This window comes from Leptonychotes weddellii, chromosome 11 (genome assembly GCF_054177405.1).
Source record: "Leptonychotes weddellii isolate Sample4059 chromosome 11, ASM5417740v2, whole genome shotgun sequence".
Lineage (NCBI taxonomy): Eukaryota > Metazoa > Chordata > Mammalia > Carnivora > Phocidae > Leptonychotes > Leptonychotes weddellii.
Window position 1 is genome coordinate 94,987,550 of NC_138379.1, and position 26,145 is coordinate 95,013,694.

The 26,145-nt window shown below is 40.8% G+C and overlaps 1 long non-coding RNA gene and 1 pseudogene across 1 annotated transcript in view; one reads left to right on the plus strand and one right to left on the minus strand.

The window, feature by feature from the left end:
- LOC102734647 (UMP-CMP kinase pseudogene) overlaps positions 1 to 1,438 on the plus strand; it is an 8,325-nt pseudogene extending 6,887 nt beyond the window's left edge.
- The window catches only part of LOC145716357 (uncharacterized), a 129,073-nt gene that overhangs the window by 94,694 nt on the left and 8,234 nt on the right, over positions 1 to 26,145 (minus strand). The gene's annotated exons all lie outside the window — the stretch shown is intronic.

Sequence of the window (26,145 nt, forward strand, 5' to 3'; positions counted from 1 at the left end):
GGGTGTTATGCACAATGAATCATGGAACACTTCATCTAAAACTAATGATGTAATGTATGGGGATTAACATAAGAATAAAAAAAAAATCAGCTGAATAAAAACCTCCACCTGAAAAAAAAAAAAAAAAAGTTCCGATTTTGTGCTCCGTGGTTCTATCACTTGCCAGAAGCGGCCGACGGAGGCCCCTCCCCCGCCGTCTATCCTCCCGAATATCGCCTCAGATTCACTTCTCCGCACGTCCTACCTTCCAGAAAGTGGTCACTTTTCTGATGAGAGAGTTGTTGCTCTTCTTTTCTTCGATCTCCTGTTGAGTTTGTAGGTGTTCAGAATGGTTTGATCCCTATCCAGCTGAATTCCTGAGAGGAGACGAAATCCAGGTCTCCTACTCCTCTGCCATCTTGCTCCCTGGATCCCACATTGTTCAAATTTTTAAGTGTAGTTATAAGTCTTAAAAGGTGTTCATTTACTTTAGCTGTGTTGGTGAACACGTGGAGATTCAGGAGACCCTCACCTGGGGAGGGCGTGGAAGCTCTGTGCCCTGGAGCTATGCATCTGTCCGTTCCTGAGTTACATCTTCTTTACCCTAAACCAGTGACCTAAAATATGGTGACAGACACCTTTCTGCAGGAGAACTTCTTCATGATGAAAAGAACCCAAGGTCGAGTACATTACAGATGGAAAGATGGTGCCAGTTGAGATAACCATCAGTTTGTTAAATAGGTAAATGGATCGGACAGTGGCTGCCAATGCTCAGAAGAAAAAAATCTTGATTGATGGGTTCCAAGAAATCAAGACAACCTTCAAGGTTGGAACAAGACCATGGATGGGAAGGCAGGTGTGTCTTTGGTTCTGTTTTTTTACTGTAACGATGAGATCTGTATTGAACGATGTCTTGAGAGGAGAAAGAGTAGTTGGTAGAAGTGATGACAACAGAGAGTGTGGAAAAGGTAATTTGGACCTATCTTCAGTCAACAACGCCAATTATTGACTTATACGAAGAAACGGGGAAAGTCAAGAAAATAGATGCCTCTAAGTCGGTTGATGACGTTTTTGATGAAATTGTGAAGACTTCTGACAAAGAAGGCTAACTCTACACCTGAAAGCATCCTTGAAATCATGCTTGAATATTGCTTTGATAGCTGCTATTACAACCCCCCTTTTAAGGCAATTTAATCTTTCATCATTACATCTCAATTAATGGCTGGAAACTATGTAGTAAAACAAATTAAATTTTTAATCTTCAATTTTTTTGGTTATAGAAATAGACCGTGAATTTGGGTCTAACTTCATCTTAGCTGTGGTGCTCAGGAAACAAAGAAGGATATCAGCTAGCTCTTTGTCTCGACTCAGAAAGCATATACCTTTTTTATAGTTTGTGTCTTCTGTGAGCAAAACTTTTTAGTGTGTGTATATATCCCTTTAATAATTACATGTTAGGATTAGGGATTCCCCACTTCCTCATGTTCTCACAGGTTTTAAATTTCCAACCTGTTAAGTGAATTTGTGGACCAAGTTCCGAAGGAATTTCTCGTGTAGTCAGTTCCTCCAAAATGTGTTTGGTAAACAAACTCATAAAATGAATTCCTAGAAGTGTTTTAGTATTTATCAAATAATTGACCTATACCTATAGAAAGGTAAGAAAACTCAGGCTTTGTTTTATGACAACTTATACAAAGTTGTGTGACAGGGCATCTTTTGTGCTTCCTGGGGTTGAGAGGGGGTCCCTGGGGGTTCAGAACCTGGAAGAACTGTCAGTTGTATTCTGACATAAAGCTGAGGGTAAGAGGCAAGGATCACACAATGACATGCACTCCTGTGCTCTATTCTATAGTGTTATTGATGATTAAGCCTTTCTTGACAAAATTCCTAACACTGGAATCTTGAAATGCATGTACTAGGTTTATGGTAAAATGATTTGGTTAGCGTTTTAGTAACACTTCATGCAAGTTTTTTATTTGTTTTTTAGACTAAATGTAAGGTTGGTATGAAGTAAAAACATCTAATGGTTAAAAATAATAATAAATAAATAGAAGTAAACTTTAAGAGTAACATCTGCTGGCATTTTGCTAGGAAAATGTGGCATCCTAAAAAGCATCCTAGTCATCAAGGCCCAGGTGATATCTGGTTGGAGGGCATATACAAGTAGTAGTTAAAGTAGTAGTTCCTTAATTTGTGCAAGATTTTGAAGTTTCAAGAGTGCTTTCAGATATATTTTATCACTTAATATTCACATCAAGCTTATAGAAAACTTTATTTTCATTTTACAGATAAGGAAAGAGAGGACCAGGCCAGAGTCGTACAGCCAGCAAATAATAGAATCTCAATGGTATGGGGTGCCTGGGTGGCTCAGTAGGTTGAGCGTCTACCTTCGGCTCAGGTCACCATCTCAGGGTCCTGGGATGGAGTCCCAGATCGGGCTCCCTGCTCCGCAGGGAGTCTGCTTCTCCCTCTGTTGCTCCCCCTGCTTGTGCTCTCTCTATCAAATAGATAAATCAAAAAATTTTTTTTAAAGAATCTCAATGGAAACTATTCATGATTTTCAAACTCAGGGCTTTTCTGAAGACTTTTTTGCTGCCTTTCCAATTCTGAAAGCCAAGTTTCTGAAGGTGTTCAGTCATGTATTTGATTTGTGAGAAAAAAAAGAACTAAGGAGGGAAGGAAGGAGGGGAAGGAGGGAGGGAGGAGAGAAAGAAGGAGGAAAGGTAACAGAATGTAGGAGTAAGGATGAGGGTACAGGCGGGAGCCCAACAAGGAGACCCAGGATGCGATACACTGGGGGTGATACCCCAGGAGCTGTAAGTCCCTTTTGTAGACTCTCCCTTTATTGTCCTTCCCAGCAGCAAGTCAAAAGTAAGAGAATCCAGGAAATTAAAAGGAATGGTTAAGTAAAGAATTTCCTTTGTCTTCCTGAAGCTTGAATTAACACAGCTGGAGAGGCGGGTGTCTGTGGTTTCCTGAGTCCATGCTCTCCATGCCCTCCGGAGCTGCTCAGCAGACCCAACAGGTGATTGACTCACTAGTGTCCACACCCCAGATGCACTCTGTGCTGGGATGGCCTTTGATCTAGGCAGAATAGTGTTATAGCTCTGACAGACAAACTTAACTTAAAGTACGTTTAATGTATTATTCATATCTATACAAAGAACAGATCAGAAGTAGAGTAACTTGGTGATCTGGGTACTAATCCGTAAGAAAGCTATTTTTGATCAAACCAGCTGGTGCTAGTATCTTTCTTCTTTTCCATATTAATTACTGAATCTATGTTATGGACTTCAGCATTTTGCTTGTAGTTTCTTGTGTTAATCTTGTTTCCCTTCTAGATATTTATCTTGGTATCAATGATATATCAAATGCTTTTTTAATGAATGCCTGATAATGTCTAGCCAAGTATCACATAAAGTAACTTAGAAGAACCCATTTTACCTAAAATGGATTGTAAATTTTATCAAAAGGATAACTTCCTTTGAGAAAAAAATCAAATAAAATCTCATATTTTGTTCTTTTTCTTATATAAGGAGTTGATTTCAAATAAAGCTGTTCACAAGAGTTGTCTTGAACCATTTGCTCTTATTCACAAAACACTGTACACAGTGAAACTTCTTTAAACTAATATTACTATTCCAAATTTAAAAAGTAGAAAAGGTGATAGCTTAGTTGATTTTCCCTATTATTCTTTAATAAAAATATTGATAATTTAAATCCACTTAAGTCCATTTTCCATTTTCTTGAATTTCCATCAGGATATTTTGTTGAAACATGTTTTGGTATGGTCAGCATTGCTGTCAAACCAAGAAACTTAAGCAAAATGGTCTTTTCCTCCCAAATGGTATATTCTCCTCCAAGTAAGTTACAACCTGTAGAATAGTTATTTGTGACTTGAATTGCCCTATTTCCTCTTAAAATGAGGGAATCTGATTGGTCATATTTAATCATGTTGCTGATACCTTGAATGTACGGGGAAAGTCCATTTAGGGAAGTTATACTCCTCTGTTTGAACATTTACATCTTTCAAATATCTGTATGAAAATAGAGGCTTAAAACTAAATTTACCAACTTAGATTTAAGTCTAAATCCAAGTCGATAAATACATAAATATTTCAAGTAGTAACTTGGAATCGCTGAAAGGAGCAGTTGGGTTTGTCCAAAAAACATCTGAAATCACTGACTCAGTTATTTATTTTTTCACTGTTGTCTTGTCAAATAACTATTTATCACTGCTTTGTTTTTGAGATGTTTTGTTTTTACATCCTACGAGAAAGAAAGTGCTGCTCTGTGCACCTAATAGATCACAGAAGCATAAAATGTAAACATCCCAGCATTTGTCCATTTTAGGCAGTGCATCTTTCTCAGGCTAATTTATCTTGTGAGTTGAACGGCATGTTCATTTTAAACCAGTAAGACTTCCACACTAAGAAGAAAAACTAGATCATAAATTTGAAAATTATTAGCTACTAGAACAGTTTTTTAAATCAAACTTCTGATCAGTGTTTGGTTGGCAGACTGAGAGGTGAGAGCTGTAGGCGTCCACCCCAGGTCTCCGTGACATGGCCTGGCTCCCCAATTTCACTAAGATGGGAAGCCCCTTCCTAGGCCGAAGACCATGACATCCCATTCCCACCCTTCATCCCTTGTCTTGTCCTTGATGTGAGCAGTCCAACATGCTTGCTTGCTTGCTTCCTCCCTCCCTCCCTCCCTCTCTCTCTCTTTCTTAAAAGGCAGCCAGCCACATGCAGCGCCTCATTTGGGTGTGTCTGGAGTCTTGGAAGCTTGACTACCCTCCATTCTCCTACAAATGGACCTTGAGAGCTTGTTTGGAGGTTCTAGCAGGCAAGCGCTGCTACTCGTATACCCTTGACCAAAGAACGGTCCTCTTCTATCAGGGAAGGTTGTCTTCTTTGACCGAGCACACAGTTTTGGGAGGGACACACATGGAGGGGTGAGGGAGGAAGAGGACACCCGCCTAGCCAGCTAGATCAGCCGAATCAACCCTGACAATCAATGGGATGACAGATGTCGCATCCAGATTGCCCTCACATCCTCCAACATACTTTCAAGACAGCCCTCTTAAATCCAACCCAAACCACCCAGACTACATAAAGATATCCTAAGCAAACACGACTTGGAGGTTATAGCAAAGACACAATCTTACTTGTGTCTCTCACTATTTAATCTGTTGTGCAAACAGCAGGGTGAATTGTGTCCTTGTGTTTGCTTAAGATCTTTGTCTCAGGTAGACCTAATATAGTTCTGGAATCTTGAGGCAGTGTCAGGAACCCTGGTGAGAAGTCCAGGGGTCAGGAAACTGAGCGTTGGGCTCTGGAACCTCAGTTGGGTGTCCTTCTGGAAACCTTGATGTCAAACCTTCACTGCTTTCTTGCAGCTGTCAGGATTGATAAAGCTGACAAATATAGCAGGTGGGTAATGACACTAGAATCTCAGCTTCAGGTGCCTTGTGAATCTGGTTTGACTTAGAGGTGCCCTCTGTTCTTTGACTCAGCCTTGAACCCCGCCACTCCCCAGTCCAGGTTCCCTGAACACCATTCTACTTCTCACTGTGGTACAGGATAGTTACCAGCTATATTCTCTGGATTGCCAAAACGATCAGCTCAAATGTTATTCCAGTCTATCATTTAAAAATTGCTTAATTTTCAGATTCTATATATTCTACATTGTCAGCATTTAAGAGATCAAAGGCTCACATGACACAAACTATGTCTTCAGATTCCTACAACATAGCTCATTTAGTCAACAGAACTTTATCACATGCTTTATTGAAGAGTGATATATTTATATGTGAGAAAATAAAAAAAAATAAGGACACAAGATATGACAAATGTAAGAGATAAAATACTGGTACAAATGACAGCAGCTACAGAAAGGAGAGAGAAGAGCGCAGTGTCATGGAAAGAGCCAGTCTTTCAGGTCTGAAAGTGTGATCTGCATGGAACCAGCACTCAGCACCACCTGGGAGCTTGCTAGAAGACGAAGACTCTTGGGATCCACCCCACCCAACTTGGGATCTGTATCTGAAAAATCTTTGATGAAGCTTTGAGAAACACTGCTCAAGAACACTCAGATTAGGATGTGCTATTCATTTGTTACTTCCATATTTAGCCCACGAGACACTGTCTCCCAAACTGTGAAGCTCTGAGCTCTCCAAGCCCTTCCTGCGTTTCTTATTATATCAAGTGGAGTGATCATGAGCGTGGACATTGTAAGGAGGCTGGTAGTGATGCAGGGGTCCCTTTCTTGAATTTTACTTAAACTCTTCTTTGCCTTTACACTGATTTTATTTATGTGTGTGTGAGTGTGCATGCATGCACACCCACACACACAGATATGTCGAGGGGCCCTTTGGCCCACTGCTAAAAGCAATAGTATAGACTTCCTACAATGTGCCATGCTTTGTGTTAGATGCAGTGATGGAGACATGGTTTCTTCCCTCAGAATCTCCATGGAATAAATATGCAGAAAAGATCTATCAGAAGTATAAGTAAGTAAATGAATAATGCAATATTAGAGGACACTCTTAAAACAATAAACAAGAAGACATAAAAAACACTCCATGATCTTGTATTTTAAAGCAAACTCTTTTGGAATATCTTATTTACAGTAAAATGCACTCATTAAAAACAGAACACTTGGAGAAGCCACCTATGAGTGTATGACCACGAACGCCTTTGATGGAATGATTAATGTCAACTGCACAAGATCATAATGAGTTTCAAACTTAAGATAATGGATGAGAAACTCCTCTACAAGTGACCAAATAATGTACAGATCAGAGTATCTGTATTGTCAGTAATATTTTTCATGGAAAGTATATAACTTTCCGGATAATCTGTGGAATGCAACCTGACTACCTCTTTGGTCTCCAGCAGCCACTGGGCCAACTTCTCTTTCTCTCTCATAAGGATGCTGTCCTTCACCTACGTTCCTGAATTCTTTTTCTGAGGTGTTTTCGTGTTTGTTTTTGTTTTTGTTTTCCACTTTAGGATTCTTGAGCCATTCTACTCCTCCTAGAAGACTCAGCATGATCTTTTTTTAAAGTCTATATAAATTAAGATGTAACAATGAACTATTACCTTTTTTTAATATTTTATTTATGTATTCGAGAGACTGAATGAGAGAGAGAGAGCACAAGCCGGGAGAGAGGGAGAGGGACACACAGACTCCCTGCTGAGCAGGGAGCCCAATGCTGGGCTCAATCCCAGGACCCTGGGATCATGACCTGAGCCGAAGGCAGACACTTCACCGACTGAGCCCTCCCCCAAGTGCCCCCAACATTGAACTATTATCATGAATATAGATAATTATTTAACATAAAGCATCATACTCAAAAGTGATCAGAGTCCCGAGCTCAGGAAAGAGGCGTAATCTGGCACAAAATACATTGTATGTTACCCCTTGTCAGACACTCAGAAGCATGTGGGAATTTAATTTTTGTAATACTAATCTTATATCCCACTACATGTTGGTACGAGGCAAATGGCACAATGCTTCCCCTCACTGCCCACTACATAATTTCCTTCAAAGATACAAACGTGAACGGCCCATAGCACCACTGACAGCCAAGCATGGTGGTGAACCTAGAATTACCAGAATATGGAGGAATTTCCCACCAACCACCAGGCTTATGGAACCAACTTCAGACCTACAGTTGCTGGCCAATGCGTTTTTCCATTCAAACACGAACCATATGGAATATTTAAGGATCAGCATGTCAATTTTTCCAGTTATTTGTTGCTTGCAGCGGGGTGGACATGGAGGAAGAAGCAAAGATGGGTGTGTGTCATATTTGAGGCAAGCTTGTAGTTGTAAGATTCCTAGTTGGAAAAATACTCTTAAGCCTAGGTAATTAAGCTGCATGTCAAAAGATTTATTTTAGTTATAAATACAGGACTGATAACTAGCTCTTCATATATTTTGTCTCTGGTTGGGACATGGGGGATGTGGGTAATTACCATACTTAGAACTTCTAGTTCTTAAAACTTAAAAAAAAATTAAATACCAACACTCATCAGCCTCATCCCCCAAATGTAACTTGTGGGGAAACAGTGGCTTACAAGTTGCTTTACTATGTAGAATTTATTCACTTTTGAACTCAAAAGGAAGTGAAAGCATCTCCTGATTCTTGATGACATTTGTGTTTTGTTATTACACCAGCAGCAGTCACGTTTGAGTTAATGTAATGCATTTGATTGGGGTGACACTGTTAGGAGCTCTCTATGTTTACTGGGTCATCTGCAATTTTTTCAACACCATTGAGTGTTACGTGAGAGCTAGAGAACTGGATTTCTCATATCTGGAAAATCAAAAGAATAGTCAATGTTTTGTTTTCCTTAAGAGAAATGCTTATTTAATCTGAGTGTTATACAGTGACTTTCATAATTGTTCCAAGATTTTTCTCTCCTTGGAACCTAACATTTCACAACTATGCTAATTAATAATAATGTTCTGCACTTCCATGACACCCTTTTGTCTGAAAATCTCAGTGTTTACTTGTCTTCCTCATGTCTTCAGGGAGATGTGAATCTGTGGGTTTTTTTTTCCTTTTTAAGTATAAAAAGTGCCTTAATTCAAAATGCCCAGGTTTTTGTCCAGCATTGCTTTCGTGCAAAAGAAAGGAGGGTCTCAGTCCACTGTTCTTGAAACCGCACGGCCCTTATGACCTTTCTGCTTGCACTTGGTGAAGGCCTTGTGAGTGTGCAAAAGCATTGCACAGACTTCGTGGGGACAAAGATCACACTTTCACTTTTTAATGTTTATTTAATATTTGTCACATTATAGGTGAAACTAAGGACCTGTGAACTCCATACACATACATCCTATAAGATAATGAAACGATAAACTTGTAGGCTAAGGCAAACTACTGCCATGGAAACTTTTGAGAACCACAGGTTAAGTCTAGATTCCTTGCATTCGCAGTTTGCCACTGCCCCCCGCCACCCCCCGCCCCCCACACACGCGTTCATACTCTCGCAGTCTCTGGAGGTCTGAAGTCTGGGCACAGCCTGCCTAGGTTCTCTGCTTAGGATCTCAAACTGCCGTAAGCACAGTGTGGGCTGAGTGCTGTTAATGTCTGGGGGCTCCCTGGGGAAGAATTCACTTCTGAGCTGACTCAGGTTGGCAGCAGGATCCGTTTCCCTTTGGCTGCAGGACTGAGGACCCTGGTTCGCTGCTGGCTGTTGGATGCAGACCACTCTCAGATCCTAGACACCACCCTGAGCTCCTTGCAGGTGGGCCTTCCAACATAGCCACTTGTGCAAGGATCGCGAGGGTGAGAGTGTCCAGAGTGACTGCTTGTAAGACGCAGCCTTCCGAGTGCAGCATAAACACAGAAATGCATCCCTTCACCTCTTCCATTCTCTGCTTTGGCCACACAGTCAAGGGAAGACGACTGTATCCGGCCATGAGCCCTAGGAGGTGGGGATTATAGGTCCACCCTTACTCCGTCTGTATCAACTGAGATTAGGGAATGCTGCACATAATGGAAAAATCAGGTTAACAGTGACTAAAGCAAAACAGACGTTATTTCTTTCTCATGCAAACAGAGAAAGTAAATTCAGAGCAAGGCACGTCATGACTGGGATGGTAGCTCTCCCTGTTCATCTGGGCCCGTACTCTCTCTCTGTTTGTTCTACGCGATTTCTAGTACGCCTTCCGGTTACGGCTTCTAGTCTGAAGGTCACTTCATGGCCCAAGATGGGTGTTAACAGTTACAGCTGTTACCAACATAAAGAAGGAAAAGGAGGAAAAAAGTTCAACCCCCCAACCTTCCTGGTTCTGCCGCAGAAGAGTGCCCTGTTTGGACACGTCTTCTGTATGGCTGAGGGTTACGGAGAGCTTCCTTCCACACAGCTGAGAGGGGGCTGAGAAAGCTAGTTCTTTTTTTTAAAGATTTTATTTATTTATTTGACAGAGACAGAGATAGCGAGAGCAGGAACACAAGCAGCGGGAGTGGGAGAGGGAGAAACAGGCTTCCCCCCGAGGAGGGAGCCCGATGTGGGACTCGATCCCAGGACCCTGGGATCATGACCTGAGCCGAAGGCAGACGCTTAACGACTGAGCCACCCAGGCGCCCGAGAAAGCTAGTTCTTACCCTGAGCTATTGTTGCCCTAATAAAAGAGCAGTTCTCTTACTGAGGAAGGAAGAAAACCATCAGGCGGTAACCTGCTGTTTTTGCCAAGCCGGTATGGGGAGCTCCTCACAGGCCTGCTGAGATGAAATGTTGAAATTCGGGCCATCCCACACTGGCCTCCTACGGAGACCATGCACCGAGGCCTGCCTCCAACCACCCCGAACCCAAGACGCAGCCGCACCGTGGAAAGCTCCCTAAGCTGACTTTCCCATCCTTGCCAGAGTCCGCGCATTGGTAACACATGCCCTGAATCAATCAGCAGTCCTCGGGCCTTGTTTTGACAGATTCCACCCTTCATCTGCACCCGTCAGTTCCCAAAACTCCTGGGTCGGAGTCCTGGCCCTGCGCCTATCTCCCTCTTCCTTGGTGATTTACTGCCTGTGCTGGAATGCTCCATTTCTGGACATGGATCTCTCCCTTCTGCATCTCTCAGGCCAGGTGCTCATCTGGGCAGACCCCATTCTCTGTCCCTGTGCTCTTGGTCACCTTGGCTGGGACGGATCCCCAGGCCTGCCACAACTCACTGGATCCAGGTCATGTTCTGTGTCCCGCACACTCAGCCTGGCGCTCTTACCGCAATTCCCCGGGGCCATCCGGGGGCGAACAACTGGCCATGCTAGTTAGTACAGCTGTGTAAGAGGCACTCGGTGAGCACCTGAGCTGGGTGGGATGGGTGCTGCATTTTAGGATAAGATTCTTGGATCTTACTGGTGCCACCCTCCCCCACGTACTCAGGTTATGCTCTTTTCTTCTCAGAGAACGTTCTAGTACAAGTCTAAGACCGGTTAGGTCTCAGGTCTTGGGACCTAACTTTGTCAATGCCAAAAACAATTTGGGTGGAAATCTTCATCAGTGGTGAAATATCTGGGGGGCTATTTAGGACTTTGAGCTCCCGGGGACATGGCAGCTGAGGATGGGACTGTCAGGGGGAAGGGAAGGGAGACAGAACTCTGCTGAGCTGCCTGGGGGTCCCCGCCACCGTGTTTTTAGTGGTTATTGCCTGAAACGCTTCCTCCTCACATTTCCACCACTGTTGTTGGAGATCCTACAAAGGTTTTGCTTCCCTGAAATGACACTTCTCTGTTAGATGATTGCCTTGGCTTCTCCCATCCTTCAAGTCAGCTCTCTGCCCTAAGGTATGACCTTCATCGACCCCACAGGCTCCTAGGATGAAGTGACAGATGTATTGGCCAATAGTCTTACACTCTCTGCTCAAAACAGGACATCACCGTCTCCGTTTCCACCCACACTACAAATGTTTATGAAACCTTTCTTTATGCAAGACACTGTTCTTGGTATTTGGGATAGAGGGATGAACAAAAGAATGTCCTTAATCTCATGTCATTTATAATCTATAAAAAAAATCACAGACGATGAGCAAGTAAATGAATGAGTAAACATAAAAACATAAAGTAATGATAAATGCATGGTAGGAAATTAAAACAAGCTATTGTATTAATGAGTAACTTAGGTTTAATAAAATAAGGCCTCTGAAGAATTAAAATACATGCTGAGAATTATTTCCAATAGACAAGTAATGGAAGCAACCTAAGTGTCTGTTGATGGATGGATAAGGAAAATATGGTACATGCACAATGGAATATTATTCAGGCTTCAACAAGAAGAAAAGCCTGCTGATTGTGACATCATGGATGAAGCTGGAGAACATTATGCTCAGTGAAATAAGCCAGACAGAGAGAGAGAAATACTGCATGGTATCACTTACACGTGGAACAACAAAAAATCAAAGACATAGAAACACCGAATTAGAATGGCGGTTACTAGGGGCTAGGGGAGGGGTGGAAATAGGGAGAGATTGGTCAAAGTGTACAAACTTTCAGTTAAAAAGAGCTAATGTACAGCACAATGACTGTAGCTAACAATACTGTATTGTATACTTGAAATTTGCTGAGAGAGTAGATCTTAAGCATTCTTACAAAATGCTGGAGGGACGCCTGTGTGAGGGGATGGGTGTGTGAATTAGCGACATTGTGGGTACGTATATCAAATCGTCATGGTGTACACTTTAACATCCTTTAAATATATTACAATTTTGTCAATTATATCTCAATAGAAAATAAAAATAAAATAAAAAAATTTTAAGTATGTATGCTGGGATCTCAAAAAATACTTATCACTAGAGGATTGATAACATACTGTTGAGTGCATCCGTTCAATATGCTGCTACTAACACTAAGGATGGTGCATATTTGGGGGAAGCTGCTCGTGTGTGTGGCGTGCATATGAGTTTGCACAGCAGAACGTGTATAACAACAATCTTGGGGCGGTGAGGGGAAGGGCCATCTTCAAAAATTTGCTCTTTACATTGTTTTCTGAATTTTTTTTTTTTGCAGTGTGTAAGATTTTATCTTATAGTGAGACAAGAAAAACAATAGAAGTACTTGATAAAATAGAGACAAAGGAGTCCAGACAGGCTGCCTCTAAGCATTTCCTTCCTGTGAAGAGAGAGGGTGATGACCTCCATCCTCACTTGGAGGAGCTGTTCTCCGAACTCACCCACTCTCTGGCAGCCGGATTGCGCACTACCTGAGACTAGATTTATTCGAGGTCTGTCCAAGCAAGGAGGGAGCCCTGTGTAGCTGCTCACCGTCGCAGGGAGATGAGAATTCAGATGAGAGAAGACAGAAACAGGCCATGGAAGACGCTGCTGGCCACTGAGCTATAAGCCCTTTGCCCAATTACCCCCGCCATCAGCCGTGCGGTGTGCCCCGCGTGCAGATCGTCCATGTTCAGGGCTGTGGTGCAGCAGCAGCTCACGTGCAGAGGCCCTTACTGTTTCCGGAGGGGAGGAGGAAGCGAGTTTAAGAACAACAGAATTCTTACGTTGGGCTGGTCTCTTTCTGACGTACATACACGTAATTGTAAGTGTGCTCAACTGACTAAACGTTGACCACGAAGACATAATGCTCCAGACTGATTCTGAAAGAGGGAATCAGACCAGTTATTATAGAGGTACATCTTTCCTATTTTTCCACTTTATCATACTCCTGGATGATATTCCATCCGGAACTGCAGTCAGTATGCACTGAACTGCACTAGAGGTTGCAATAAAATTTCAATTTATAACTCTTCAATAAATACATACATTCGTTCCTGTATATGCTACAATCTATTTACTGCTAGAATTGAATCCAAAGCCCCAAGTAAGAATGCCCCTTAGAAACTGCCTCATCTGATTGTGTTTCCAGTAGCGGCCAAGAAGCTTATCTCAGGAATCTGAGAGTGACAAAGAGCAGACAGAGGCTGCAAATGACATCCCCTTAAAGGAGGAAAGCCTCCCTGGATGGGATGCGCCTCAGTATGGCTTGCTCTCTGAGGTAACGCCCTATCCAGTCTGAAAGGCCAGAGCAGCTGAAAATAAGCAGAAGGCTATTGTGTTATTGACTTGAGATATCCGAGGACAGAGTTGAGCTGGAAATTGAGCTGAGAAATTCTGGCAAGAAGGAAGCCCCGGAAAGAAGAGTCTCAAAATCTGCATATAAATTCCCCTCAAGCGCTTGGCTAACCCCTGATGTGCATCAACAGGAAAGCAACAGCTGAGAGGTTGAGAGAAATTTCCATTGCTACTCTTCACAAGGGAGACAGAGTTTTGAATTTGAGTCTGGCCATGTTGGAGGGCTTGGTATACTCAAGCTATTCATGGAAACCCCACGAGGGTTCCTGCGGTGGGAGTAAAGACTGTGTCCCAGATCTAAAGGGCTCTAGGTCTAAGCATAAACCATGAGAGACCTACTCTGAAAAGTATAAAACCAAGCTGCTATGAGTTCAGTGTGATCAGCCAAGAATTTAACTGCCTGCTAGAACAAAACTGAAGGGACTTCTTTGGACAAAAGAAAGTTTCCCTACATGAAAAATCATACCTGCAGTGGGGAACAAAAATACTAGAAACTTTAAATATACAGGTAAACATAATAGAAATGGATTTTTCTCCTGATCTTTGTAAAATACAATCAAGTAAAATAAAATAAAACAAAATTTATAACATATGCAGATACAAAACATATGAAAACAGTAACACAAAAGAGGGACTAAGTAGAATTATAATGTTGCAAGATTCTTCCAGTCTTATAAAAGGCAGTAGAATTTTAATTCTTTGTCGAATGTGACAAGTTAAAGGTACATGGTGTAATTCTTAGAGCTGCAATTTAAAAAGGAAAGGTATACACAAATAGAGGGAATTAAAATACAATAATACAGTTGCTAAATTAATGTTAAATAAAGGCGATGGGAGAGAAATCAGAGAGACAAACAGAGATCAAATTGTGAAATGACAGACTTAAGTGCAGCCATATAAATAATTATATGTAAATGAACTAAGCACTCCAATTAAAAGGTAGAGATTATCAGATTGCTTTTTATAAAAAAATAATAATGTCTGAACTGTGGTGTACAAGAAATACACTATCAATATAAAGACACAGGTATGTAGAAAGCAAAAGGATAGGAAAAAAATATATCATTCAAAAAGTAAGTCTGTAAAAGCTGGTGTAGCTATCTAAATACCAACAAAACAGACTTTAAGACAAGGAATATTAAGGAAGTGCATTTCATAATGATGAAAGGGAAAATCCATCAGGGAGACATAATCATGCATCTATATATACACATACATACAAACAGCTTCAAAATACATGAGGTGAAACTGACAGAACCAAAAGGAGATGTAGACAAATCCAAGATCATTGTGTGGGATTTTACCATCCCTCTCTCTTGAATTACTAGCAGAACTGGCTGATAAAACAGTAAGAATATACAATGTGTTTAACAACATAATCAATCATTGTGATCAACTGACATTTATGGACCAATGAACAGTTATAGAACAGAAGAATACACATCCTTCTCAAGCACACATAAAATGTACATCACTATCGATTATATGCTGGGCCATAAAAAATTCTCAATTAGTTAAAAAAAAAGATTGCATCTTACAGAGGGTGTTCTCTGACAAAAATCAAATTAAATTAGAGAACAATAAAAATTAAATATCTAGAAAAGCTCAAGTAAGGAGAAATTAAGCAACACATTTTTAAATACCCTGTGGATCAAAGAAAAAAAAATAGGAAAATTTGAAAATATTTACAATTTAAAGATAATGAAAACAATATGTAAAAGTTGTTGGATACAACTAAACTAGTGCTGAATAAAGTTTATGACATAAGTGCTTATATTGTATTTTTAATTTTAACCCTGCTTTTTTAGCCTTCTAACTTAAAAAGCTTCAAAAAGATGTGTAATGAAAGCCAAATCAACAGGAAACAGACACACACAATACATAAAATTAACAAAACTGTAAGTCCATTTTAAAGAGATTAATAAAGTATATTTTTAGAAATCTGGTCAGGTAAATCAAGAAAGGAAAAAAAGCCCATATATCGCCTCTTTTAATTCCTGGTATTAGCAATTTAACTGCCAATATTAGAGACCTAACAAGGTTAAAGAAGCAGCTAGCATGAATAACTATAACTTCGACAATGAACTGGACAACTTATTGAATTGCAAAAATTCCTTGAAAAATATTTTTCAGAATAGACACAAGATGAATTTGGAAATATGAATAACCTTACATTTATCTGACACTGGATGTTTTTTAACCGAAATTCCAAACAAAGAGAAAAATGATAGACCTATATGTTTCAATTGTGTCAAACATGTATGGAAGAAATAATATTAATTTTATACAAACTATTTCAGACAATAGGATGAGACCACACCACTCAACTGTTTTTAGGAGGTCAGTTCAACCCTGATAAAAAGAACTTGACAGACACAACAAAAGAAAATTATAGAACAATATCTATCATTAGCAATGAATATAATGCAGAAATCCTTCCCAAGACATTAACAAACCAGACCATTAGTACAAAAAAAAAAAAAAAAATCATGGCTAAATCTGGTTATTTCCTAGGAAGGCAAATTTGGCTTAACAATGAAATCTCAAACAATGTTATGAACCACATTAAACAGAATAAAGGAAAAGTATACGATCTTGCCTATAGATGTAAAAAAAAGCCTTTGACAAAATTCATTCTGTCCTCTCCTGGCTTCTAAGACTCTGCTGCAGGTCCTCCTCACAGCTGTGGTTCCTTGCTCTTTCTCTCCTTTAGAGACCACTCTTATCTCTCGGTGTTGCTCACAGGTCTCCATCCTCAGCCACCTTCTCCTCCCTACTCCCTCCTCCTTAGGTAACACCCTTGTTTCCGCAGCTTTAGTTTCCACTTGCATTTACAGCTCTTGGCCAACCTCTCCTCATCTCACACTTGAGTTCAAAGCTGAACTCCTAAACCATAAATAAAACTCCTTCTCCCCCCATCTCTTTCTCCTCTAGTCTCTCCCTTCACAAGCGATGTCACTATAATCTACTCAGTTGTCCTGCTTGATTCCTCCTTCTTACCACTCTCCCCATCCAGTTTACCAGAAGGCCCTGTACTTTCTGGCTCCACAATAGCTCTCAAGCTACTCGTTTCTGCTCATCCTCACTGACAGCACCTGGCGTAAGAGGCACCATCTCCCGCCCGCTCTACCACGTTAGCGTCTTCCTGACTCCCCGCTTGCTCTCCATGTGTGATTTTCATATAGCATCCAGTGCGATCCTATTATTCCTCAGGATGAAGCCTCTAGTGTCTTCCTTGGCATTATAAATACAATCTAAACTTCTAATACTGATCTTTAATGCCTGCTTAACCTGGCCCTTGTTCACCTTTTCAACCTCACCTCATCACATGTGCTTGTCACTCTTCGTACTTTATCCACACTGGCTCCTTTGCTCCTCAAATATGCCAGTTGTTTCATCACCTGAGGAATCTAGGAAGATGCTAAGATAAAGTTAGACCAACTCTACCTGTGCTCCAGGAGACATGGGGAATAATCTCAGAAACACTTTGTGGAAGTTCGGGAATCTATGTGACATACCAGTGTGATGTATTTGTGTGTGATGCTCCTTCATTCATTTTCCCACATTTTCCTACATTGGGAGGCAATAGACTATCAATACAAAGGAGCCCTTGCTTGAAGAGAGAGCAAGGAAGCAAGGGACTGATCCACGTTGAGTCTTGGGGAAAAGGGAAGCCAGAGGGAGAAGATGTGAAGGGTAAATCCTTAGAGCTAGGAAGGAAGGAAAGAGAAAGGAATAGGAAAGCAGGAGGTTGGGATAAGGGGATCTTGCCTGGATAGAGTTTGGATTTAAGCACAGGTAACTTCCCAGAAAGTCTGAACTGTCTTGAGAATGTTGTTTCTGGAATGGAGAGCTGGTACGACGCAGTCGGCAGGCAGAAGAAGAGAAGCTGACTCAGTAGTCAGACCTGCATCGATGGTAATAGCCAATCCAACCTACTTGGCTGCTCCTTGGGAACAGATGCAGGGAGGGGACGAGAAGAAGTCCAGCCAGGCCAGAATAGCACAGTTTCCATGGTAACACATAAGCAGCTGAAGTCTCGGCTGCTTCATGGGATAAGCCATAGAATCTCTGGGTGGCCTTCATCAGCGAGTCTACAAGCTGAATGCATGTAAATCCTGGCCACCCGGAGCGGGTATCAGATTGAATAGCAAACTTCAGTACATCCCTGCTGAGAGGGCAGGACCAAGACCCAAATCCAGTGAGACTAGTGAACAGCAGGGCAGGTCGAGTGTGGGAGAGCCTGTGGGACGAGGCACATGGGCCTGGGCTGAGAGTAGCAAGACTATTGTAAATGTGCAGTTTAAAAAGGAAAGCAGCGACCGAACAGAAGAGCAGTACCAGAAACATCCCAGCACGAGGACGCCGATCACTCGTCTATCGCTCGAACAAGAACTAGCACGCCTTCACTGTTCTGGGCCAAACACCGGGTCTGAGCCTTCATAAAGCTCTCATGGTGACGTTCACAAGTTCCCTGACACCTACGAAAATAAAGTGGGTTCAGGCCTGCCAGGCAGTCAACTATGGCCTGACTAATGGGCTGGTGCCCCAGGATCCAGACTGCATCAAATACGTCATGACAGCAAGATACAAACATCGTCACGAGAAAAAGAAAGCGCCTCCCCTGGAGGTTGTCACTGCCTGATACGTGAGGCTGGCCAGCTCTGAGTGCAGGCAGAAAGAGTGAGCGCGTCCACAGCTCATGGTCTGTGGACGCTGTGAGAGCTTGAAAACCGTCACCCGTCAAGTGACGACGGGAGTCACCCGTTCCTTCCCTTGCTCAGAGGTCTTGGCGCAGAACTGAAGGGACTGCGGGCTTTCTGCCAGGTGTCTGCCCACACAATGTCGAAGGGACTTTGATTCCACCGTCAGAGCGTTAGACTTTCCCTCACGGCTGAGCACTGTGCTCTTACCACTCCTGAAGAATGTAGTGTTCTGGAGGGCTTGAGAGAGGAAGCCAACAGCACTCTAGGGTGAACATGTTTACTCATAGGATTAGTTATCTGTAGATTGCAACAGAATATCCCCAAACATCCCCAAACTTAAGCTTCACACCGTGGATGTTTATTAGCTCACAGACTCTGTGGGCAGGAATGCCCGTGTGACCTGCTTGGTGTCTCCCTCCTGAGTTCTCTGCTCAAGATATAGCTGAAATGCGGCCCAGGATTGTAGGCATTCCAAGACTTGACTGGAGCTGAGAGGTCCACCTCCAAATCACATCTGTGGTTGTTGGCAGGCCTCAGTTCCTCATTGGACGTTGTCCAGCACCTTGCCACATGAACCTCTCCTTCGGCTGCCCGAGTGTCCCCATAAATGGCAGCTAGCTTCCCGCAGGGCAAGTAATCCAAGAGAGAACAAGGGAGTGTTCACAAAAGAGTTAGTAATACGGACGTCACAGGCTTTTTATAACTGAATCTGGAACTGATACACCCTCATGCCTGCTATGTTCTATCCCTTAGAAGCTGGTCACTAAGTCCTACCAAACTCGAGGGGAGGGGATCACACAGGGCATGATCCCGGAGGTAGGGATCGTTGGAGGCCATTATAGAGGCTGCTCACCCTGCTCATCACTTAACTCAGTAATGGGCCTGAAGCTCCGGGGGCAGTCAGCCCCGAGTACTGTGTGGTGAGTGAATGAGGAGCACATTTTGTGTTGTAACGATGTCGGTAATGAGTCAGTGCTACCTCTGACCTAAGTCCTATAAAATGCACCGCTATCGACTCATTACAGTTCAAAGGTTATTATAAATCTAGAAACACACCGAAATCGAGGGCATAATCAAATGTGAGCCAAAAACTTGTACAATCTAAATAATTATACCAAAATAGATCTTCAAAGGTTTTGGAATGTAACAAATTATTTTTAAAAATTGCTATGACTGTATGTTTAAAAATAGAACCTGTAAAAATACTCTTCAGGATATAAACAGCTTAGAGTAGGATATTTTGAATACATACATAGCACACATACCTCATTCTAATATTAGCTATTAAGAAGGAAAATGCTAATTAAAATTTTTTTCTTAAAGAAATCAACTTTCCAAGCTAGTAATCAGGTTAACAGATACATTCTCAGTGTCACTACCTCAGGCCCCAAATAAAACCACTAAGATAAATACTCATGCCCTGTGAATTTTATATTCAATATCTGGGGTCAGATTGTAGGAACGCTAAGACATGCTGGGCACTCACAGTCAGCTCCTAAAATTCGGAGCAAATAAGGGGACGTAGGAAAGGCAGCAGCAATTAGGAACGGAGCCTGAAAGAGTCATCACAAATTCAGTTTCTTCCTGGGTGGGTCATAGACATCCAAGCCTGGGGAGACGGATGGGGCGTTATGTCACTGGAACCATGCGTCGGGGTCAGTGGTCATGCTGGGCCGCTCAGGGAGGAGTCGGTGAAAATACACAGGGTTGAGTGCTGATTTCCCACAGCTTCAGGAATATGTCTTTTTCAGAATTACTTGCTGGCTCCTTCTCTTTGGCTTTAACATTTATTTTTTTAAATTTTTAAATGTGAATATAGTTGACACACACGTTACGTTCGTTCCAGTGTACAACATAGCGATTCAACCTCTAGACGTTACGCTGTACTCACAAGTAGCTGCCATCCGTCACTGTACAAGACTGTTGCAATAGTGCATTATGTCCCCTGGACTACTCGCTCCATAACGACGCCTGCATCTCCCACAGCCCTCACCCATTTGCCCATCCCCCACTCGCTCCCTTCTGGCAACCCCCAGCCTTCTCTGTATTTATAGGTCTGATTTGGCTTTTTGTTTGTTTGTTTTCTACTGAATGTTTTGTTTTTACATATCACATCTGAGTGAAATCATATGGTTTCTCTGGTGACTTATTTCACTTAGCATAATACTCTCTAGGTCCATCCATGTGGTTGCAAATGGCAGGATTTCATTCTTTCTTATGGGCAGAGTAATATTCCATTGTCTGTATACATCACATCTTCTTTCTCCATTCATCTATTGACGGACACTCAGGTTGCTTCCCTGTCTTGGCTATTGTAAATAATGCCACAATAAACAAGGGGTGCATATATCTTTTTGAATTAGCATTTTTGTTCTGTTAGGGAAAATACCCAGTAGTGGCATTATTGGATCATATGGTATTTCTATCTTTAATTTTTTGAGGAAACTTAAAAACATTTTCCACAGTGGCTGCAACAATTTACATTCCCACCACAGTACAGGAATGTTCCTTTTTCTCCACATCCTCACCAGTACTTTTATATCTTTTGTTTTTGATTTTAGCCATTCTGACAGGTGTGAGATAGTATCTCATTGTGGTTTTGATTTGCATTTCCCTGATGATCAGTGATGTTGAGCATCTTTTCATGTGTCTCTTGGCCATCTCTGTGTCTTCTTTGGAAAAATGTCTATTGAGATCTTCTGCCCATCTTTTAATCATGTTGTTTGTGTTTGAGGGGAGTTGGGTGTTGAGTTGTATAAGTTCTTTATACTTTCAATATTAACACCTTATTGGATATATCACTGGCAAATATTTTCTCCCATTCGGTAGGTGGCCTCTTTGTTTTGTCGATGGTTTCCTTCACTATGCAAAAGCTTTTTATTTTGATGTAGTCCTAATACTTTATTTTTCCTTGTGTTTCTCTTGCCTTAGGAGACATTCCTAGAAAAATGTTGCTAATGTCTGATGTCAAAGAGGTTACCACCTGTGTTCTCTTCTAGGATTTTTATGGTTTCAGGTCTCACATTGAGGTCTTTAATCCATTTTAAGTTTACTTTTGTGTATGGTGTAAGAAAGTAGTCCAGTTTCATTCTTTTGCATGTAGCTTTCCAGTTTTCCTAACACCGTTTGTTGAAGAGACCATCTTTTCCCCATTGTCTATTCTTGCCTCCTTTGTTATAGATTAATTGACCATGTAAGTGTGAGTTTATTTCTGGGCTCTCTATTCTGTTACATTGATCTGTGTGTTTCTGTGCCAGCACCATACTCTTTTGATTACTATAGCTTTGTAGTATCTTGAAACATGGGATTATGATACCACCAGGTTTGTTCTTCTTTCTCAAGATTGCTTTGGCTATTTGGAGTCTTTTGTGGTTTCATACAAATTTTAGTATTATTTGTTCTAGTCCTGTGGAAAATGCTGTTGGTGTTTTAACAGGGGTTGCACTGAATCTGTAGATTGCTTTGGGTAGTGTGGACATTTTAATAATATGAATTCTTCCAGTCCATGAGCATAGAATATCTTTCCATTTGTTTGTATTGTCTTCAATTTCTTTCATCAGTGTTTTATAGTTTTCAGAGTACAGGTCTTCCATCTCCTTGGTCAAGTTTCTTCCTAGGAATTTTATTCTTTCTGGTACAATTGTAAGTAGAATTGTTTCCTTAATTTCTTTTTCTGCTACTTGCTATAAGTGTATAGGAACACTACCAATTTCTGGGTATTAATTTTGTATACCACAATTTTACTGAATTCATTTATTACTTCTAATAGTTTTTTAGTGGAGTCTTCAGGGTTTTCTATGTATAATATCATGTTATCTGCAAATAGTGACAATTTAACATCTTTCTTTCCAGTATTGATGCCTCTTATTTCTTTCTTTTGTCTGATTGTGGTGGCTAGAACTTCTAGTACTATGTAGTATAAAAATGGTGGGAGTGGACATCTTTGTGTTGTTCCTGACCTTAGAGGGAAAACTCAGTTTTTCACCATTGAGTGTGATGTTACCTGTGGGTTTTTCATATATGGTCTTTATTATGTTGAGGCATATTCTCTCTAAACCCACTTGGTTGAGAGTTTTTATCATCAACAATTGTTGAATTTTGTCAAATGCTTTTTCTGCATCTACTGAGATGATCATACAAGTTTTATCCTTTGTCTTGTCGATATGGTGTATCACGTTGATTCATTTGTGAATATTGAACCATCCTTACATCCCTGGAATAAGTCCAACTGATCGTGGTGAATGATCCTTTTAATGTATTGCTGAATGCAGTTTGCTAAGATTTGGTAGAGGATTTTTGCATCTGTCTTTATCAGGGATGTTGGCCTATAGTTTTCCTTTCTGTGGTGTTTATCTGATTTCAGGATAAAGGTAATGCTGACCTTGTAGAATGTATTTGGAAGCTTTCCTTCCACTTCTATTGTTTGGAATAGTTTGAGGAGAATAGGTATTAACTCTTATTTAAATGTCTGATAGAGGGGCGCCTGGATGGCTCAGTCAGTTAAGTGTCTGCCTTCGGCTCAGGTCATGATCCTGGAGTCCCGGGATCGAGCTCCATGTCTGGCTCCCTGCTAGCAGGGAGTCTGGTTCTCCCTCTTCCTCTACCCTTCCCCCTGCTCCTTCTCTCTCTCTCTCTCAGTCTCTCAATAAATAACATCTTATAAATAAATAAATAAATGTCTGATAGAGTTAATCTGTGAAGCCATCTGTTTGTTGGGAGTTTTTTGATGACTGATTCAGTTCTGTTACTACTAATTGGTCTGTTCAGATTTTCTGTTTCTTCCTGATTTCAGTTTTGGAAGATCATATATTTTTAGAAATTTATCTATTTCATCTAGGATGTCCAGTTTGTTGGCATGCAATTTTTTGAAGTATCCTCTTACAATCCTTTGTATTTCATGGTGTTGGTCATTGCTTCTCTTTCCTTCCTGATTTTATTTATTTGGGTTCTTTCTCTTTTTTCTTGATGAGTCTGGCTAAGGGTTTATCAATTTTGTTTGTCTTTCCAAAGAACCAGCTATTGGTTTCATTGATTATTTTCTATTTTTTAAAGTCTCTAAGTCCTTTATTTCTGCTCTGATCTTTATTATTTTCTTCTTTCTACTTATCTTGGGCTTTCTTTGTTCTTCTTTCTCTAGTTCCTTTAGGTGTAAACATAGATTGTTTATTTGAGCATTTTCTTGTTTCTTGAGGTAAGCCTGTATTGCTGTATATTTCCCCCTTAGAATTGCTTTTGCTGTGTCCCAGAGATTTTGGACTGTTGTGTTTTCATCTTCATTTGTCTCCATGTATTTTTTGACTTCTTCATTGACCCATTGTTGTTTAAACCCTGTTGTTTAAACCCGGTGTGTGTATTTTTTCTTGTTGCTTTCTTTTATTTCTAGTTTTATACTGTTGTGGTCAGAAAAGACGCATCATATGATTTCAATCTTCTTGAATGTATTGAGACTTGTTTTGTGGCCTAACATGATCTATTCTGGAGAATATTCCATGTGCACTTGAAAAGAATGTATAGTCTATTGTTTTTGGATGAAATGTTCTGCATGCATCTGTTATGTTCATCTGGTCTAATGTGTTGTTCAAAGACACTGTTTCCTTACTGATATTGTGCTCTTTGACTTTAACATTTAATATTGTAATGCTTCAGGGCTGAGTCACGAGCCTTCTTTCCTTACATCTTTTCCAGAATCAATCTTATTAAATTCCATTACTTTAAATATCATGATATTCTAATGATTTCCAAGTTAAATTCCCACATAGGACAACTGTATTAAATTTTAGACTTGTGTCTAATAGCCTACTCAACATCCCTATTTCTGTATCTAGTAGGGATCTCAAGTTTAAATGATCAACATAAAACAATTCAGCTCTAACCAAGGTATAATTGATGTGTAAAATTGTCTGATTTTTAAAATATACATTATAATGACTTAATATACATATATAGTGTGAAAAGATTCCCCTCATCTAGTTGATTAACACATCCATCACCTGACTTTTTTTTGTGAGAACATTTAAGTTCTACTCTTTTAGCAAGTTTCAATTATGTGATAGTGTTATCAACTATTGTCACCATGTTTTACATTAGATCTTCAAATATTTTTCAACAATGGCTAGAAATTGTGTACCCTTTTACCAACCTCTCCCTATTTCCCCCACTCTCACAAAACTCTTAATTACTCATTCCCTAAAATCTGTTTCTCCTGGAGGCTTCCCATCTCAGTATATGACATTACTCACCCAATCAACCCAAAAAACTAGGAGTTTTTCTCACTTTTCATATCCAATCTGTAAGCGATGTTAGTTTTATCTCCAGTGCCACCTTTAGACCTCGGCAAATGAGGCAACACCTTTCCCTAGGCTTTTGTCTTAGGAGACCCCACTAAAAGTATTTACCGCAGAAATTTTCTAAATCTCCCCAAATTGCCTGGAACAAGCCTGGGCAGGCAGTGCCATGCTGACAAGGGTACCCCAAAGCCAGATTGAGATGTATATAGTCCCCAATCCCATTTCTCTCCTTGGGGTGCTCTCCACTCATTTAATCACCCAACACATGTAGGCTCCATCTGTTGCCCCCAGAAGCTCTGAAACTTGCACCTAAGGAGTTATCCCAGAGCCCTTATACCACCTCTCACCTTTTAGAGCCCTTATTCCAGTAGGCCCCCTCTGATTCCAATCTGCTGGGTGGATTTCTCCCACTGGCCTTGAGATTTGATGACCAGAATCAAGCTGACACACTGATTTGGAGCTATTCCCACTCACGTTGGACACAGGACAACATCAGACTTACGCATGGACTCTTACCATCTGTGTTCTGACCAAGATACCACCTCTGGTCTATACCACCTGGAAAAGCCAAGGGTGGCAGCAGGCATCCTTTACACCACGTGTCTTCAGAGTTGGAACCAGTGTGATCACCCTCCAAGCCTGCAGGCTCTGTGGTATGTGTCAGACACAAGTCCTCCAGAGGTGGCTGTCTTATTACTTTCTAGGGCCTTAGGACTGTCGTCCTGTAATGCCAATGACTGATGTCCTCTCTTGCCTCTGGTTGGTGTCCATCAATAGGAGAATGGATAATGGTGTGAATATACTCAAACAACTGATACATGCAATAGCATGGAAGCATCTCAAAACATCACAATTAGTGAAAGAAGCCAAAAGCTTCTTTTAGATTCCTTTTAGATGAAGGTCAAGAGCAGACAAATGGATATGTTAGGAATTTTGATAAGGAAGGGGCATGGAGAGTGATGAAAATGTTCTATATAAGTTTTCAAACTGAGGTGGTGGTTACATGAATGTACACATAAGAAAAATTCACTGAGCTATATCATTAAGATTTGTACATTTTCTTGCATGTATAATTCATTAACAATTAGACTAAATAAAAAAGGAAAATATGTATTGAATGAAAGAATAAGAAAATTATTTAATACACACAAGAAAATGTTTGACAAAGCCTGCAATACATTTTTCCTTTAGAATTGCACTTATCTCAGTTGTTCAAACACTTAATAATGCTGTGTTTTTTAAAACGTCGTTATATATGCTAATGAAACAACATCAATTTCTATTCAGAATATAGAGCCAGAAGTTGTTTTTTTTTTTTTTTTTAAGGGTTTGGAAACCACTAATCTTTTTTTTTTATTTTTTATTTTTTTTTAAATTTTTTTATTCTTATATTATCCCCATACATTGCATCATTAGTTTCAGATGTAGTGTTCCATGATTCATTGTTTGTGCATAACACCCAGTGCTCCATGCAGAACGTGCCCTCTTCAATACCCATCACCAGGCTAACCCATCCTCCCAACCCCCTCCCCTCTACATCCCGCAGTTTGTTTTTCACAGTAAATCGTCTCTGATGGTTCGTCTCGCCCTCCGAT